The sequence below is a fragment of the Rhincodon typus genome, chromosome 13 (genome assembly GCF_021869965.1).
Source record: "Rhincodon typus isolate 14 chromosome 13, sRhiTyp1.1, whole genome shotgun sequence".
In the NCBI taxonomy this organism is placed as follows: domain Eukaryota; kingdom Metazoa; phylum Chordata; class Chondrichthyes; order Orectolobiformes; family Rhincodontidae; genus Rhincodon; species Rhincodon typus.
This window is the reverse complement of record NC_063344.1, coordinates 35,559,828-35,576,297: the sequence shown is the minus strand read 5'-3', so window position 1 is coordinate 35,576,297 and position 16,470 is coordinate 35,559,828. Positions and strand designations below refer to the sequence as shown.

At 39.4% G+C, this 16,470-nt stretch overlaps 1 long non-coding RNA gene across 1 annotated transcript in view; it reads left to right on the top strand.

Moving 5' to 3' along the window:
• Nucleotides 1-2,065: 2,065 nt before the first annotated feature.
• The window catches only part of LOC125484764, a 28,180-nt gene continuing 13,775 nt past the window's right edge, over nt 2,066-16,470 (top strand). The window contains exons 1-2 of the long non-coding RNA XR_007263587.1: nt 2,066-2,119; nt 11,931-12,069. This is a non-coding gene — a long non-coding RNA (uncharacterized LOC125484764). The remainder of the gene's footprint in view (nt 2,120-11,930; nt 12,070-16,470) is intronic.

Here is a 16,470-nt window from a genome sequence, read left to right as displayed (position 1 = left end):
AGAAGGAATCATCCTCTTGGCATGTACTCTGTCAAGATCCCTCAGAATCTTATATGTATCAATAAGATCATCCCCCATTTTTCTAAACTCCAATAAGTACAGTTCCAACCTGATCATCCTTTTTTCATGAGACGGGTACCTTATCCCGAGAATCATTTGAGTGATCCTCCTCTGAACAGTTTCAATGCAAGTAATCTCCCTTTAAATAAGGAGATCAAAACTGAATGCAGTACTCCAAGTATCGTCTCAGCCATGCCTATACAGTTGTAACAATACTGCCCTGCTTGATCCCCTATGCATTTAACTTGTCTTCCTAATAATTTGCTGGGAAATTAAGACTGCTCGGTACGTGAAAGTGAATACTCTCCTTTGGATTCAGGTAAATAATTATGTAACTACAGGGAAATCTTTGCCTATATGTAACATTCCAATATTTTTATAGCACACAATGACTGAAATTTAGCACATTTGTAGATGTAACCTGTTTTGATATTTTTTTTAATTTTATATATGCTATACATGTAATATATTCATTATGTATGAGTTTGGACTCTGTGGCAAACTAGTCTTACCGGGGAAGCATAGTCGATCATACAGGCCCAGATTCTTAAGTGCACAAGAGTTTCTGACATGAAATGGACATGACACCACCTACATTTGTATCATCTTCAATGTTAAAGGCATTAGCCGATTGGTAACTCAGGTGTATGATGTGGATGCAGGCCAGATGTATACATTATTAGCATTTGAATGAAGGATGTAGTTTCAGCAAATCCAGCAGAAAAAAAGATGGCAGAGAACCACTGTCAGGGTTTTTTAAATTCAAGTTTAAATGAGGATCAGAAAGATGTTAATATTGAATTTTAATGCAGATACTACAGATCATCTTATACATGCCACACTAAAATTATTAATACTTTAATAATACTTATGTACAAAGGACAGTAACTGTCATTAGCTGCTAAATTTAGCAACAAACGTTAATGAACAACTGCTGTCATCTGTGACCATCCATTGAGCAACTATGTAATTATCTTAATAAAAAATAAAAATCTAAAGAACTGTGGATGCTGTGAATCAGGAACAAAAACAAAGTTGCTGGAAAAGCTCAGCAGGTCTGGCAGCATCTGTGAAGGAAAAAACAGAGTTAACATTTCGGGTCCGGTGTGTATGTAATTATCTTCTTTATATATGTGTAATATTTAATTGGAAGTCTTTCTTAAATAATATTCCTAAGATCTATTCAGATCAACATGATTTTACAACAGGCCTCTGCAGCTTTGCATGCTCTTAAACAATAGCTTTGATTTTTTTTTATAAGTCATGACCCACACCTTTCAATAGCTCTCTGTGGTAGGTAACATTGTTTCCACAACTTGCACAATTTTCTTTTTGAAGTGTAACTAAAACCATGGTCTGTGCCTTGTCCAGTGTAGCATTTTCTAACCTCACCAGAGTCAGAACCGTAAGCCTTACCATTTGTATAAGTCATGTGGCTCATTAAAATGGTAAATTTGAAAACAAAAAAAAATCTTTCGCAGACTGGACAGATTAACTAACTGCTGGAAATTAACTAAAAGTAGAGATAAAAATAGGGCCAATAACTTTGACAGAAACTGTTTGTGAGCACTGAAAATCCAAATAAAATACATCTTAACAGCCTGAAAATGGGGCCCTTATTGTCAGCCAACTTAGGCTGGCAAAGAACAGGTTCATAATTTAAATATTGTAAACTAAAACTGAATCAATCTAATGCTGATTTTTTTTTCTAAGTTCAGTTCTGAACGCATGCCTAATTACCAGTGGAGCCAATTATTGGGCAGATTTGATGGGACACTAACTGATTTATTACATATTTCAATCCGTGCCTCTGGGATTTTGCTGAGTTGACATAATCTGATAATTGAGGCAATTGCAATTTCACCGAAATGTCCCAATTAATAGAGTGCAGTAGTTATGAATGGTGCATGGGATTATTTAGAAAATGTTTTATTCCTTCTGTTGCATTTATTTACCATGCAATATTTCTGTTGTTAAAAGCAGGGTACTTTGACTAAAAAATACGTGAATTGTCAAACTCAACGGGTATTGCAAAGTGGAGCTCTCTACTGCTTACAAGGTAAATAATGCTCAGTGACCTATATTGGCTCCTGCTTTAGCATGTCTCAATTTTAAAATTCTCATTCTTGTTTTTAAACATAAGTATGAAGCAGAGTAGTGTTTTGTTACTGGGCTAGTAATGCAGAGACCTGTCTAATGATTTGGAGATATGAGTCCAAATCCCACTACGACAGCTGGGGAATTTAAATTATACCCAGGAGTGGGAAATCATACCTTAATTCCTTGCCCAACCAAGAGATAATTGCAGCACCATGCAGTCACTCTACTTGACTCAACTAATTTTGCACAGAAAGACTTTGAATTGATTAGGACTAACTTCACTGGAATTTAGATGAATGAGGGGCGATCTCATAGAAACTTATAAAATTCTGACAGGACCAGACAGAATAAATGCAGGAAGGATATTCTCACGACTACGGCATCCAGAACAAAAGGTTACAGTCTAAGGTTATGGGGTAAGCCATTTAGGAATCAGATGAGGAGAAATTTCTTTGCCCAGAGCTTGGTGAGCTTGTGGAATTGTCTGCCACAGAAAATGATTTATAGATGAAGAAGGGAATAAGAAACTGCACCCAGATATTAGGGAGCTGGGAAAGAGACTCTGTGTAGGTTTTTATTCCCCTCTTTTTCGACAAGTTGTAGGCGCCAATGTGGACCAGGTCCTCTGGCTGTTCATTCTCCCTGTTCACAGTGCACTCAATCTGCTCAGTGATGTCCTTGAACCTAGCACCAGAGAAATGACCCATGTATAAATTCCTTAAGAAGGAGTCATGGAGACAGCCAAACAGTGTTTCTTCCCTATGGCAGTGCTTTAACCAATCAAAATCTGCCTGCCTGGCTTAACATTTAAAATTGATAATTAATTGTACTTGCTGCATTTCCATGTCAATTATGGCCCAACCAATCAGCACCATTTTATCCTGTATATAAGGATGTCCTCTGTTTGAAGTCTGTTTCTTGGCTCCTAGTTCTGATGAATGCAATATGAAATGTTTCATCTTCTTGTCTCCTTTTAGCAATGTTTAAGCGGTGTCCTAACAAGATGTGGCTCTACGTGCACAGGATCACCCATCATTATTCAGAACTGTTACCTTTTGGAGAGTGAGATATGCTGAGGGGAATCCTGCACTGTCGGCCTAGTTCTACTTGACTGTCTGACAGTATTCCAGTTCCCTTCTGTCTGCATCTTAGGATGTAAGATAACCACATTCAGGAACAAACTTTCTACACTCTTGAGTATACATTACAGTGACTCCAGCTGCTGCTCAAGCTCTTGCTCTGGCTGACAACACTCCCTGAACAAGTGATTGTTCAAGACATGGTAGATATCCTGGAATCCTCACATGGATTCTGTGGGATTGAGATCCATTGTCGTGTCTCTATTTATAAGATTATGAACTAATTGAACACAAATAGATATCAGAATTAAATAATTACTAACAAGCTGCATCAAATCAACTGTTTCCCTTGTGCTGATCTCGCTTTTATTTGTAGGGAGATATACTTAAATATTTTTACTTAGGTCTTCACTTCTGTCTATTTCAGAATAATATATTGAAAAATTTGAAACCCTTTGCTACCCTTTTTCATTTAACTTTGTTTTCATGTTACCTCCAATTACTTCGTGAAGGAAAGAAAAAAGAAATTTTTGGACCCTTATGAATCCCTGTGGTATCCAGGAGTCTGTAAAACCTTTGAGAAGATTAAATTTGGCTGAAAGGGTGGTTACAGAGACTATGTACATTTCTGACATCAATGTGATTCTATGGGCCCAACAGGAATTATAGTTACATAATAGAGTATATTGTTGAGTGAAAGATCAAACTCCCATCCTTTTGGTGGAATATTGATTTTTTTTGCATCAGGTTAACAGGTTCAAAGCTTAGACAGCATTTTAATCTCCAACAAGTGGAAAACTAAGATTAGTGCATTAATTTATACATATTATAATTTAACTCTTATTCCACAGTCTTAGATGCTGGATGAGTGCCAATCCACCTTCCATTCCATCACCCCTCTCTATTCTGCTCAAATCCCATTTTACTGGCAGAATCTACAATCAAGCAAGTATTTCACAATGTGCCACATAAACAGCTACTGTATAAGGTCTTAGCTCGTGGGACAGAATGAACTGAACAATATTTGTTTGGTTATTATTCGTATGTTGTGATCTAGTTGGCAAGCAGTCGCCAACAAAGTGCCGATGGGTTCCATTCTGGATCAGTTATCATGTATAGTATATGATACAGGCAGCCCCCAGGTTGCGAATGGGTTCCATTCTGGAGTCTGATTGCACGTCAGTTTGTACGTACATTGGAGCACAATGCAGGACAGTGAAAAGTAGCTGTTCGTAAATATAGAAAATGGTTGTAAAATTAAATCTCTGTGTGGGTTCAAGTTCGAAAGTATGAGCATTCGTAATTTGGATGTTCATAAATTGGGGATGCCCTGTATATGATTAAGAGGATGGAATTATATCCAAACTGTCCTAATCTGCAAACAGTAGCAAATAGGGAGCAGTAATAAATAATGAATATCACCGTGTGCAAATTCAAAAGCATCTCAACCAGTATACAGAGATATGGCAGATGCAGTTTAATGCAGGAAATAAAAGATTGTTTGTGATGTATATATAAATGACTTGGATGAAAATGTAGATGGTTGAGTTAGTAAGTTTGCAGACGACACAAAGATCAGGGGAGTTGTGAATAGTGTGAGGGTTGTTAAAGGATACAGCGGGATATAGATCAGTTGCAGATATGGATGGAGAAATGTCAGATGGAGCTTAATTCAGATAAGTGTGAGGTGCTGCACTTTGGGAGATCAAATGTTAAGGATAAGTATAAGTTAATGGCAGGATCCTGAACAACATTAATGTACAGAGGGACTTTGGAGTTCAAGTCCATAGCTCCCTGAAAGTGGCCATACAAGTAGATAGGGTGGTAAAGAAGGCGTATGGCCTGCTTGCTTTTAATGGCCAGGGAACTGAGTACAAGAATCAGTATGTCATGTTGCAGCCTTATAAGATTTTGGTTAGGCCACGCTTAGAATACTGTGTTCAATTCTGGTCGCCACATTACAGGAAAAGTGTAAAGGCTTTGGAGTGGGAGCAGAAGAGGCTTACCAGGATGCTGCCTTGATTAGGGGGTATGAGACATAAGGAGAGACTAGAAAAACTCAAGTTGTTTTCCCTGGAGTGGCAGATGCTGAGGGGAGAAGCCTATAAAATTTTGAGATACATAAATAGGGTTGATGGTCAGAATCTTTTTCCTAGGGTTGAAATATCTGATACTGATTTAAACTGAGAGGGGAAAAGTTCGAAGGAGATGTGAGGGCAAGTTTTTTTATACTGTGGTAGGAGTCCGGAACACACTGCCAAGAGTGATAGTGGAGGCAGGTACGATAGGATATTTAAGGGACTTCTAGAGAAACACACATGAATTTGCAAGGAATGGGGGGATATGGGCCAAGGGCAGGCAGAAGGGATTAGTTTAATTTGGCATCATGTTTGGCACAACATTGTGGGCTGAAGGGCCTGTTCCTGTGCTGTACAGTTCTTTGTTCTATGTTCTAGTTCTAAAAGAAATTCAGAAAGTCAGTTGGTATTTTGAACATAACCTGCGTGACTCTTGAATTTAAAGCAAAAATTGGACAAGTCCTCGTTAACAAATGGAAGGAGTTGAGGTTATTAGGAACATACCTGGTAATAGGTATACTAATAGAACGAAAGACCAAAAATTCATCTGTCCTATTCATTGCTTGTGACTTGTTTGTACCAATTTCATTTGAAGTGTGCAGTAGTACAACATGGTGCTCCCACCTTGTTAACATTATTGCATCAAAGGGGTGAACAGGTCATTCACGGCTGGTTTCCTCTACGCCCTTTCCAGCAGCTCTGTGCTCAGCAAGAAGAAGAACAGCAATGTGCCGAGAGCATGTAATGCAATAAGTCCATTCTTCTTAAAGACAGTCTATCCCGCTTTAAAGGAAGCAGCAACAAATAAAGTTGTTGGAATTTTAAAAAATGGGAAATGCTACGAGAAAGGGTTCCAGGATGACGTGTGATGTTCTGAAAGAATTCGTCATGGAAGTGGGCAAGAATTAAATTCCCATAAGCAATCAAAAGTCTGCAAAAATGTCTTCAGAAAGGAATACATGGAAGTGGCATGGGAGATCAACTCTTGGAGTCTGGAACCAAGGCCATGAGTGCAGTGCCTTAGGAAGTCTCAAAACGACATTCAAAATCAGTGAGTATACCTTCACATAAAAATGAAAGAACTGCACATGCCATAAACAAAAACAGAAGTTGCTGGAAAAGCTCAGCGGGTCTGGCAGCATCTGTGAAAAGAAATCAAAGTTAACGTTTCTTGTCCGGTGACCCTTCCTGAGAACTTTCTGAGGAAGGGTCACCAGACCCAAAACGTTAACTCTGATTTGTTTTCACAGATGCTGCCAGACTTGCTGAGCTTTTTCAGCAATTTCTGATCTTACACCTTCATGTAACACCTCTTACCCAACTCAGCACCAAACTGCCGATCTGCTCAATACGCAACAATCCTATCTTTCTCACAGTAATTCAGAACTTGTGCCTAACATGATGGTTCACCTCATCTTCACATACCCAGCAATGATGCTTGCCATACATCGATCTCCCACTGTTACTATTTAGCTATTGCATCCACATTGCTCAGAAGAAAAAGTAGCCAACACCCAGAAACAAGAAATAAAAGATGGTTCATTTGTTAATTCACTGGAGAACAAGGTTACACATGAGTGCTGCTGCAGAGTACTCAGATGAAGACTTCAATGAGACTGCATGCAGGAGAGTGCTATATGATTATGCATACCACGTTGCTGGGTGCATTGGTTGAATTGCGTGAATCCAATTGCAACTTAGAAGAATGGATCACATAGAGCTTTCCCTTTCTGTCCGCTCTGATCCAAGTTCCTGGTGTGCAGGAGACCCAGAAATACTACCACAGCTGTCTCATACCCAGTGTAGTCTTTGTGTGGATACAGCAGTTAGTTCTCTGCTATCCCAATGGAGCAATATGTTCTGAAAACAATTCAGAATTCACCAAAACACCTTGAAAAACATTCCAGAATGCTTTACAGCTTCATGGACATTCTTTTCATTGATGCACATATTCATTATCTGACCCTTTGAGAATTGTCCAGTATCTGAATGGTACTCCTTGTTCCAGCACTTGTTATGAATGATGACACATGCATCTTTCTTCAGGAAGGCAACCAGGCAAGTCCACGCTGAGGGTGGCTGGTGGCATAGTATGCCCCCTACAGATGGCACCAAGCCCACAGACTTAACTCTTGTCTGAAATTGTTATTCCAATATCATGTATGCACTGTGATATAGCATTAGTTAATGATTATTCTGATGCTCACATTTACTGTTAATAATCAAAGACCATTATATCCTGTCAGAATATCTCATACATGGATTATTTATTATTTCAGGGTCCAGTGACTACATTTGAGTCACGGTCACTAATTCATAAGAGCACAACTCTGTACTTGTGTTTGTTGCATGCAGTAAATAGTTTCAATACTTAATCACACCATTCATTCAAATGAAAATAAAAATTCCCAAGTGAAATGTAGATGATGGGTTGTAATAAAAATGGGAATAAAACTTTTCAGGAAGAAGTTAAAAAAATTTGTATAAGAAAAAAGAGATAATTTTTCCAAAGCCAAAAATATTTTTGAAATTATAAATGATCAACTACAGAAAGGATAGTTTATGTTAGAAATTGCAAAAATCCATGATATTTTGCAAGTTTGGGATTTTCTACACTGTGGTCAGTTAAGACTAGTGGAGTAAATACTTTCAACTGAGATTTACAAATCTGATTGACATTATTACTGAGGCTTTATGGCACAGTGGTAGCATCCTAACAACTTTGCCACAAGCCAAGAGTTCAGATCCAACCTCAAAACTTGATGTTCATAAAAGGCATATCGTAATGTAGCCAAAAAAGTAAAAAATCATCCTTTAAATCCTTCATATTCTCCTAAGTTAGCCAGTGAGAATGGGGGCGTTTCTTGGTCAACCAGAAGCATGTGAAAGCTGCAGTGCAACAGCCTCCTCACACTAAAAGACCCCAGCCACAGGTTCTTGCGTAAGGATCATCATCATTCCAAAGAACTACCACACACACACAGATTATTACAAAACTAGATGTATGATAACTGAGACTTCCATATTTAAAATCATTCATATACAAGAACAATATTTTTGACATGCTAACTTAAATTGCACTCAAACACAATAGGGTGAAGAGTGGATCATCATTTGCCAAATAAAGTAGTGTGAATAATATGCCAACACTATTTCCTGATAGCTGTTAGGTAATGTGATGTGCTTCTAAAAACACTAAAATCATAAAACTGCTGAGTATAATCAAGCTGTCCGTGAAAATGATGCGAATATATGGCACATATATGTGAGACACAGACCAGGTGGGAAATTTCTGTCATTCTGTGTCTCAATTTACGAGGTTCTTCTGTGTAGTGTATTCACGAAGCTGCAGTTCAGAATGATTTGGATTAGAAACCAGTGCCGGAAAAGAGTGATCAAGAATTTCTTTTAAAGTTTCCAATCTGTTCCTTGACAGAGCTGTGGGATTTGAGGTAAACCTCCTTTTACAAAGAACTGTGACCTTCTGATGGCTGCAAGTTATTAACTGCTTCTGCTCATGATCATTTTGATTTTTACAAACCAAAAATTGCAGAATTGTTTTTTTTTGTAGAAATGTGGCTATTTGATCAGACTTTATGGACTTCAATATCCTGCATTCACCTGAGCAGCTTAAGTGATTTATTTGGTGTAACAAATGTTCTGCAAAACTTACAAAGTTGTAAAATATGGTTTGTTGGTTTTCAAATGCATTTATTAGCTGTCTTAATACAAGATATAGTTTGAAATGAGATACCAGCATCTAGATTTGTATGTAGTCTGTATGATTTTGTGCCTTATGCGGAATTTTTGCTAGGTATGCTTATTATTTTAAGGCCAGAAATTATTTGAATTAGTCGTACAGAATTGAGTTAGATCGACACAGGCTATTCAGAGTTTTTCTCTGCTAATTTCCAAAGCAAGTAAGGTTTCAGGTTTTTTTATGGAATGAATGGTTCTAAGGGTTGTATGACAACAATTATACACAGGTACAGATTTCAGTTCATTTTTGTCTTCTTCAGATTGTGAGAATTGGCTAGTGATAAATGTCACCATATTCCTTTGTGTTAGGATTGACTTCAGTCTCTTTGGTTTCCAAGTTGCCTTCAGTGCCTTCACTTTCATTATGGTTCTTCAACAAACGACTATGGTTAAATTTGCTTTGAGGATAACTCGTATCTTTTGGCTCTTGTGTTCATGCCTAAGTCTGGACTGCCATGAGGTTAGGAGCCAAGTGATTCTGGTAGAACCCTGACTGAGTATGGGAGATCAGCTTGTTTGTAGGTAGGCATTGCTTGAATCTATTGTTGATTATTCCAGAGAATCATAGAAATAATACAGCTTAGAAGGGCGCCATTCGACTCATCTTCTCCATACAGACCCAAAGTCACCCAAAATGCGTTTTCTAATCCCATCTTCCTGCACATGACCCATTGTCCTGCAGCTAACAGCACTTAAGATGCAGATCCAGGTACTTTTTGAAGGAGTTTAGGATCTGTGCCTTCACCACCAACTCAGGCAGCAAATTCCAGACAACCACCACCCTCTGCATATGAAAGTTTTTCCATATGTCCCCTCTAATCCTTCTGCCACTTGGTTTGAATCTATGACCATTGGTTTTTGAATCTGTGCCAAGAGAAACAAGTTCCTCCTGTCTACTCCATCTCTACCCCTCACAATTTTGGCTACTTCAATCAAGTCTACTCCCCCCTCCCATCTTCAGCCTTTCCAATTCCAGGAAAACAACATAACCTGTCCAATCTCTCCTCGTAGCTACAATTCTCCAACCCTGGCAACATTCTAGTCAATCTTCTCTGCTCTCTCTCCAGAGCAATTATGTCCCTCCTGTGATGTGGTCACCAGATCTGCACAAAATGCTCCACTTGTAGCCTTACCAGTTTCTTATACAGTTTCATCATTGTATCACCACTTCTATATTTTCTACCTCTACCAATGAAGGACAGCATTCTTTAAACCTTATCTACTTGTTCTGCAACTTTTAGAGACCTGAGCACTTACATACTAAGATCTCTCACTTCACCTACTGCATTCAGTATATTTCCATTTATTGTGTATCCCCTTTTACTGTTTAACCTCCCTAAGTGCATTACCTCGCACTTATCAGAATTGAACATCATCTACCACACGGCAGGCACAATGGGCTGAATGGCCTCTTTCTGTCTTATCATTTTTCTATTGCGCTATAGTTGTGATGAACTTGTTAGGGAGGAGATTAGTGAGGTTTGATTTATTCAGTTATTTTTGTGAATAAAATTTAAGCAATCTTCACATTTTTGGTTAGGTGCCAGTTTCATAGAGTTACAGACATGGGTAGCTCTGGTACCTAACGTTCAACACAACAGCCTGGTGTTTTTTAGGCTTCATGCCCATTGCACTGTTCAGTGGCCCAATAACTCCTTCATGTTAAATGGAGTGAATTGATTTGTTACTAGAAATTGAGATTGATGATTATTGAGTTTTAGGTAGAGAATAAATCTGTTGTTGAACTAGAATTTCTGAATGAAAATACTTCCAAACATATCATTGTTCACTTATATAAGGCATAGATAATCATGGAGGCTCCTATTCTGTCTATCACTTGCCAGTTGGCTACCACCATTCACAAGTGAGATCTCTTTTTTCTGATCTATTTGCTATGAGCACATTTTAGATCTCTGCTTTGTTAGCTACACATCCCTGTTCTGTTTTGTAGTTTCATTAGCTTGCTACCTCATTTTAAGACATGCAGGGTGCTATCCCTGATACGCTCTGTGTCAATTTAGGATTCATCTCTCAGCTTAATGATGAACAAAGCGTGAACAATGTAATGGGCCAACAGGGTCAAACGAATAATTTTTCTGCCCACAATGTCTCCATGGTGCCCAGTTTAACACAATAGTGCTGTCATATGACATGACAGAAGATATGCTCACTGCATAGATTTGACTTTCTGCTTCAATTACTGTGTTGGTGCAAAGTGAGATTGTTTTCATGTGAGATTTGTCATGAAAACATATGGTTATTGTGATAGTGAACCAATAATTTCATGTTAAATGCTAGTATCATTTCTCAGACAATCACACTGATGATGTTTTGAAGGATACTTGACTTAATATGTCTTTTCATACTATAAATTTTGAATGCACATCATTTATGTTTTATGGACAGCACAGCTGCTAGCTTTTCCCTTTGCTGATAAAACACAAACTGATTACATACCTAGTAACATTTGACTACCCAAGATGAATTGAGTTCAAGTAGAAAGAAGTGTTTTCGCCTTCACTTTGAGTTGCTTCCCAGGGAGAAGTACAGACTACACATTAATGGCATAGAAGGTCAAGGCACTGCCTCAGTGTTTTATGTCTCTGATGATTTTGTTATTTTATGTCAAATAATGGATACCTGGGAGTCATTAGAAGCCAGTGCTTTAATGGAAGGTTCAGATGACATCAGAAAATACATCTGCAAAACACAGTGATTTTGTACTGTCATTGGAACCTTAGCTAGATTACTGTCTTGAAACTAATCCTTGATTTTATTGCTTACATGTGTGTGTACATTTTTTGTTAAGCAAACCTTATATTGGTGAGTCTTTTTTTCTCTTTTTCTCCTGCAGGACCGCAGTTTCATGAGTGCTGAAAGCCCCTCACCATTTTTCCATTGGCCATTCTTCTTCTGTGAGTCTGGATAGTGAATGTCAGCAGGTTTATTTGATCATTCTACACAGGCAAGTTCTGACAAGAAGATACTGGATAGTGAGTAAGGTTTCAAATCTTGTCTAACTCTCTTTTCCCTTGGTTAGGAAATCCAAAGTAGATTACCAACCTGCTGCTGGTAGATTGGCTACAATTCACTGCTTGAAAGTACATGGCTTGAATCTTCTGCTGCCAGAGTTGGTGAACTTGGAGGCATGAAGAGCACTGAATTGTCAGGTTGGTGGACTGTCCAAACCCTGTCACCGAACACATTTAGCAGAATTAGGCTCTTGGCAGGAAAGCACACAGTTGACGTTCATGTCCTGCTGCCAACTGAGGCCATTAAGTGGGTGCTGTGCAGCATGCCCAACAAGTCAAACTGTGGTGACCAACTTAATGGTGGTGGTGGTGTGTTACCTTAATCGAAGGAAATTGGTGCCTCATCAAGGGACTGGGCATTAGGCAAGGAGGAGCCCATTGGGAGACAACCAGTGCCCTTGTGCCTGACTTCACTATCCTCTCATTTCCCATGGCCCCAACTAAAGAACGCCCCTCCATTAACACATAAGTTAACTTTGACCTGGGTTTTCCCAGACTCTAGTACTCTCAGGGGTGTATGTCTGGCAGCAGTTATGGCCTCCTCCATAACACTGCCGAGCACAAGAACTATGTCTGGTCAGCAGCTCCCAGTGGTTGGGACTTACACCCCTGGTATCTTGATTTTAGAGGAAGGCTCACTGGTGACCTTGCATATTGATTTGATGGGCATTCGGAAGCATAGTGGCTCAGTGGTTAGCACTGCTGCCTCACAGCACCACAGACCCGGGTTCGATTCCACCCTTGGGTGACTGTCTGTGTGGTGTTTGTATATTCTCCCCGTGTCTGTGTGGGTTTGCTCCGGTTTCCTCCCACAATCCAAAGATGTGCAGGTTAGGTGGATTGGCCATGCTAAATTGCCACTAGTGTTCAGGGATAGGGGGAATGGGTTTGGGGGGATGCTCTCAGGTTTAGTGTGTACTTGTTGGGCCAAAGGGCCTGTAGGCACTCTATGATCTATTACCTTGAAGAGACAGTGCAGGTCTCTTGCCAACTTTCCAACCAGCACTGATTTTGGTGTGGGTATGAAGCCGGATGTATCTTTGCTATGTATAGGTCAGTATCATAGCATTCAGTGCATTGGTTTGCTTTTAGAGTTGAGTTATCAGCTATCACAGTTATTTCACTTGGGCCAAACATTTTCACCCATTTCACGCATGATAGCTGCTCAAGAATTGAAAAGCCTCTGGCCTTTTTATCACAGGTTTATCAAATCATATTGGTTCTGAAGCAGCATACATTCTGGTTTTGACATGAGTCTTCAGTTTTATTATCTGAAACCCTTGGTTTCTGATTGAAATAAGCCATAAGCAACATTAACCATTAACCATTTATTCCAGGGTGTCTGCTTCATGGACAGGATCACAGGACTCTAGAATTTGCTAACAGGTCCTTAAGGCTATTCTATTTAAAGTACTGCAAGATTTTGGCAATTGTAGAATGCAATTAAATTGATTCTTATTAGTCACACATTAACCTATAGCCTGATGTTTACAAGTTTTAGGATTGTCTTAGGTATCACAGTCAGAGGTGGTCACTCCTGTAATCATTCCAAGGGTTCCCATTCAGTAATGTGCATGTATTGTTCAATATCTAATTAAATAATTGTATGATTTGAACTTACTGCATGACCTTTGCATGTGCCTTCATGGGGTCTTCTCCAATCTTATTGAAAGTGGACTGAGTACTTGGTTGTAAGATTAAATAAAAACTGTTAAGTTGTTTGATTTCACAGGCAATACATAAATATATAGAGTAATAACAAGTAGCAAATTTCACTTTGTTGACTCAGTTGAGTTCACTCAATGGACTTGATGAGAGCAAGGATGAGAGCAATAACTAAGAAAGGCATCAGCATATTATTTTCATTAAGGCCCAAAGACCTTGTTTGTAACTCTAGGCAGGTTTTTGTACGCAGAGGGTGATAAGTGCCTGCAATGCGCTGCCAGAGAAGGTGGTAGAAGCAGATAAAACAGCAATGGTTAAGAGGCATCTTGACAAATACATGAATAGTTAGGAATAGAGAGATATGAGCCATGTAGAAACAAAAGGTTTTTAGTTTAGAAAGGCATCATATGTTGGCACAGTCTTGGTGGTTTGAAGGGTCTGTTCCTGTGCTGCACCGCTCTTTGATCTTTGTCATTTTCCCTTTTGAAGTTAAAATATGGGAGTGATCATTTTGGGTCTTGTAATGTCTGTCATAACCCAGGGTGAGTTACGTTACTAGATCTCATGCTTCTCATCTCCTCAACTATGTCATTTAGATGTTCCATGAGTTACTTAATGAAACATATGGTGTGAACTGGAGGTTCCTGCTATGAGCAGAATCTTATAGAATCAAAGCGTCCATAAAGGTGCTAGGTTTGGAAAGTTTAGCTGGACATCAAATTGGATGCTGCAAGATTGCGCATCCCCTCAGCCTGTCGTGGTCACCCCAAAATTGAAACTTGATTCCTATGCATACAAATTGGCTTCAATGTTTAACAAAAATGCCATCCACATACTGCTGGACATGGTCACTGAGTGTAGGTCAATTCTGTTCAATACTGATGCTTAAGATGCATCCAGCCTGAGCAGAAATTGCAGGGTGGGTCAATACTATAACTAATGAAGGATGAGCAACAGTTCCAGAAGAAAGTCAATGATCTGTGTTCCAGAAAGGTGAGTGACACCATCTTTTCTGTTACTACACACTCACAGAACTCTGAACCTCACAAGCATATCACCAAAGGTGATGGACTGTAAACCGCAGCATCATGTACATCGTGTCCACTCAAGGGCTTATACCCAGCTCATCCTCTCAAACTCTTAAATTTCAATACCCACTGTGCTTCTTACTCACTCACCTACTGGGTTATCTCATGGTAGACTAATTAGTAAAGTTAAGTCACATGGGATTCAGGGTGAGCTTGCCAGTTGGATACATAATTGGCTTAATGGCAGGAGACAGAGAACGATGGTGGAGGCTTGCTTTTTGGACTCAAGGCCTGTGACCTGTGGTGTTCCACAGGGATTGGCTCCAGGTCCTCTTTTGTTTGTCGTTTATGTAAATGATTTGGATGAGAATATAGAAGGCATGGTTAGTAAATTTGTGGATGACACCAAAATTGGTGGCATAGTTGACAGCGAAGAAGGTTTCCTAAGATTTCAAAGGGATCTTGATTAAATGGGTCAATGGGCTGAAAAATGGCAGATGTAGTTTAGTCTGGATAAATGTCAGGTTTTGCATTTTCGTGCAACATAAAATGGTAGGGATTATACAATTAATGGTAGGTCCGTGTGGTGTTGTAGAGCAAAGAGATTTAGGGGTGCAGGTACATAATTCTTTAAACTTTGTGTCACATATAGACAAGGTGGTTTTAAAGGCATTTGGCACGCTTGCCTTCATTGCTCAGCCCTTTGAGTATAGGAGTTGGGACATTATGTTGAGGTTGTACAGGACGTGGGTGAGACCTTTTCTGGAATACTGTGTCCATTTCTGGTCGCCCAGCTATAGGAAGGATATTATTAAGGTGGAGAGGGTTCAGAAGAGATTTACCAGGATGTTGCTAGGTACGGAAAGTTTGAGTTATAAGGAAAGGCTGGATAGGCTGAGATTTTTTTCACTGGAACGTTGGAGGTTGAGAGGTGACCTGATAGAAATTTATAAAATAATGAAAAGTATAGGTAGAATTGACGGCTGTTGTCTTTTCCATAAGATGGAGAATTTCAAGTTTAGGGGCACATTTTTAAGGTGAGAGGAGAGAGATTTAAAAAAGACATGAGGGGCAAATTTTTTATATGGAGGATGGTTCACATGTGGAATGAACTTCCTGATGAAGTGGTGGATGCGGGTACAATTACAATGTTTAAAAGACATTTGGGTGGATATATGAATAGGAAAGGTTTGGAGGGATATGGGCCAGGAGTAGGCAGGTGGGACGAGTTTAGTTTGGGATTATGCTCGGCATGGACTGATTGGACTAAAGGGTCTGTTTCCATGCTGTGTGAATCTATGACTCAATCACTTCATGTGGACTGGGTTAAATTAATCAATGTGAAAAAATTGTGGAGCATCTTCAACCAACAAAAAGATGTCCTGTGTTGCATAGCGCATGTGTTGGTTCTTCTTTCATAATAAATAAAGTGGGTGACCACAGATGGCCTCATCCACAAAGGTACCAAGCACCTCTAAGTTGGGGATTGCTGCAAACTGCTGGAGATGTATAAGATAACAAGGTGTAGAGCTGGATGAACACAGCAGGCCAGGCAGCATCAGAGGAGCAGGAAAGCTGACGTTTTGGATCTGGACCCTTTTTCTGTAGAAGGGTCCAGAACCGAAACGTCAGTTTTCCTGCTTCTCTGATGCTGCCTGGCCTGCTGTGT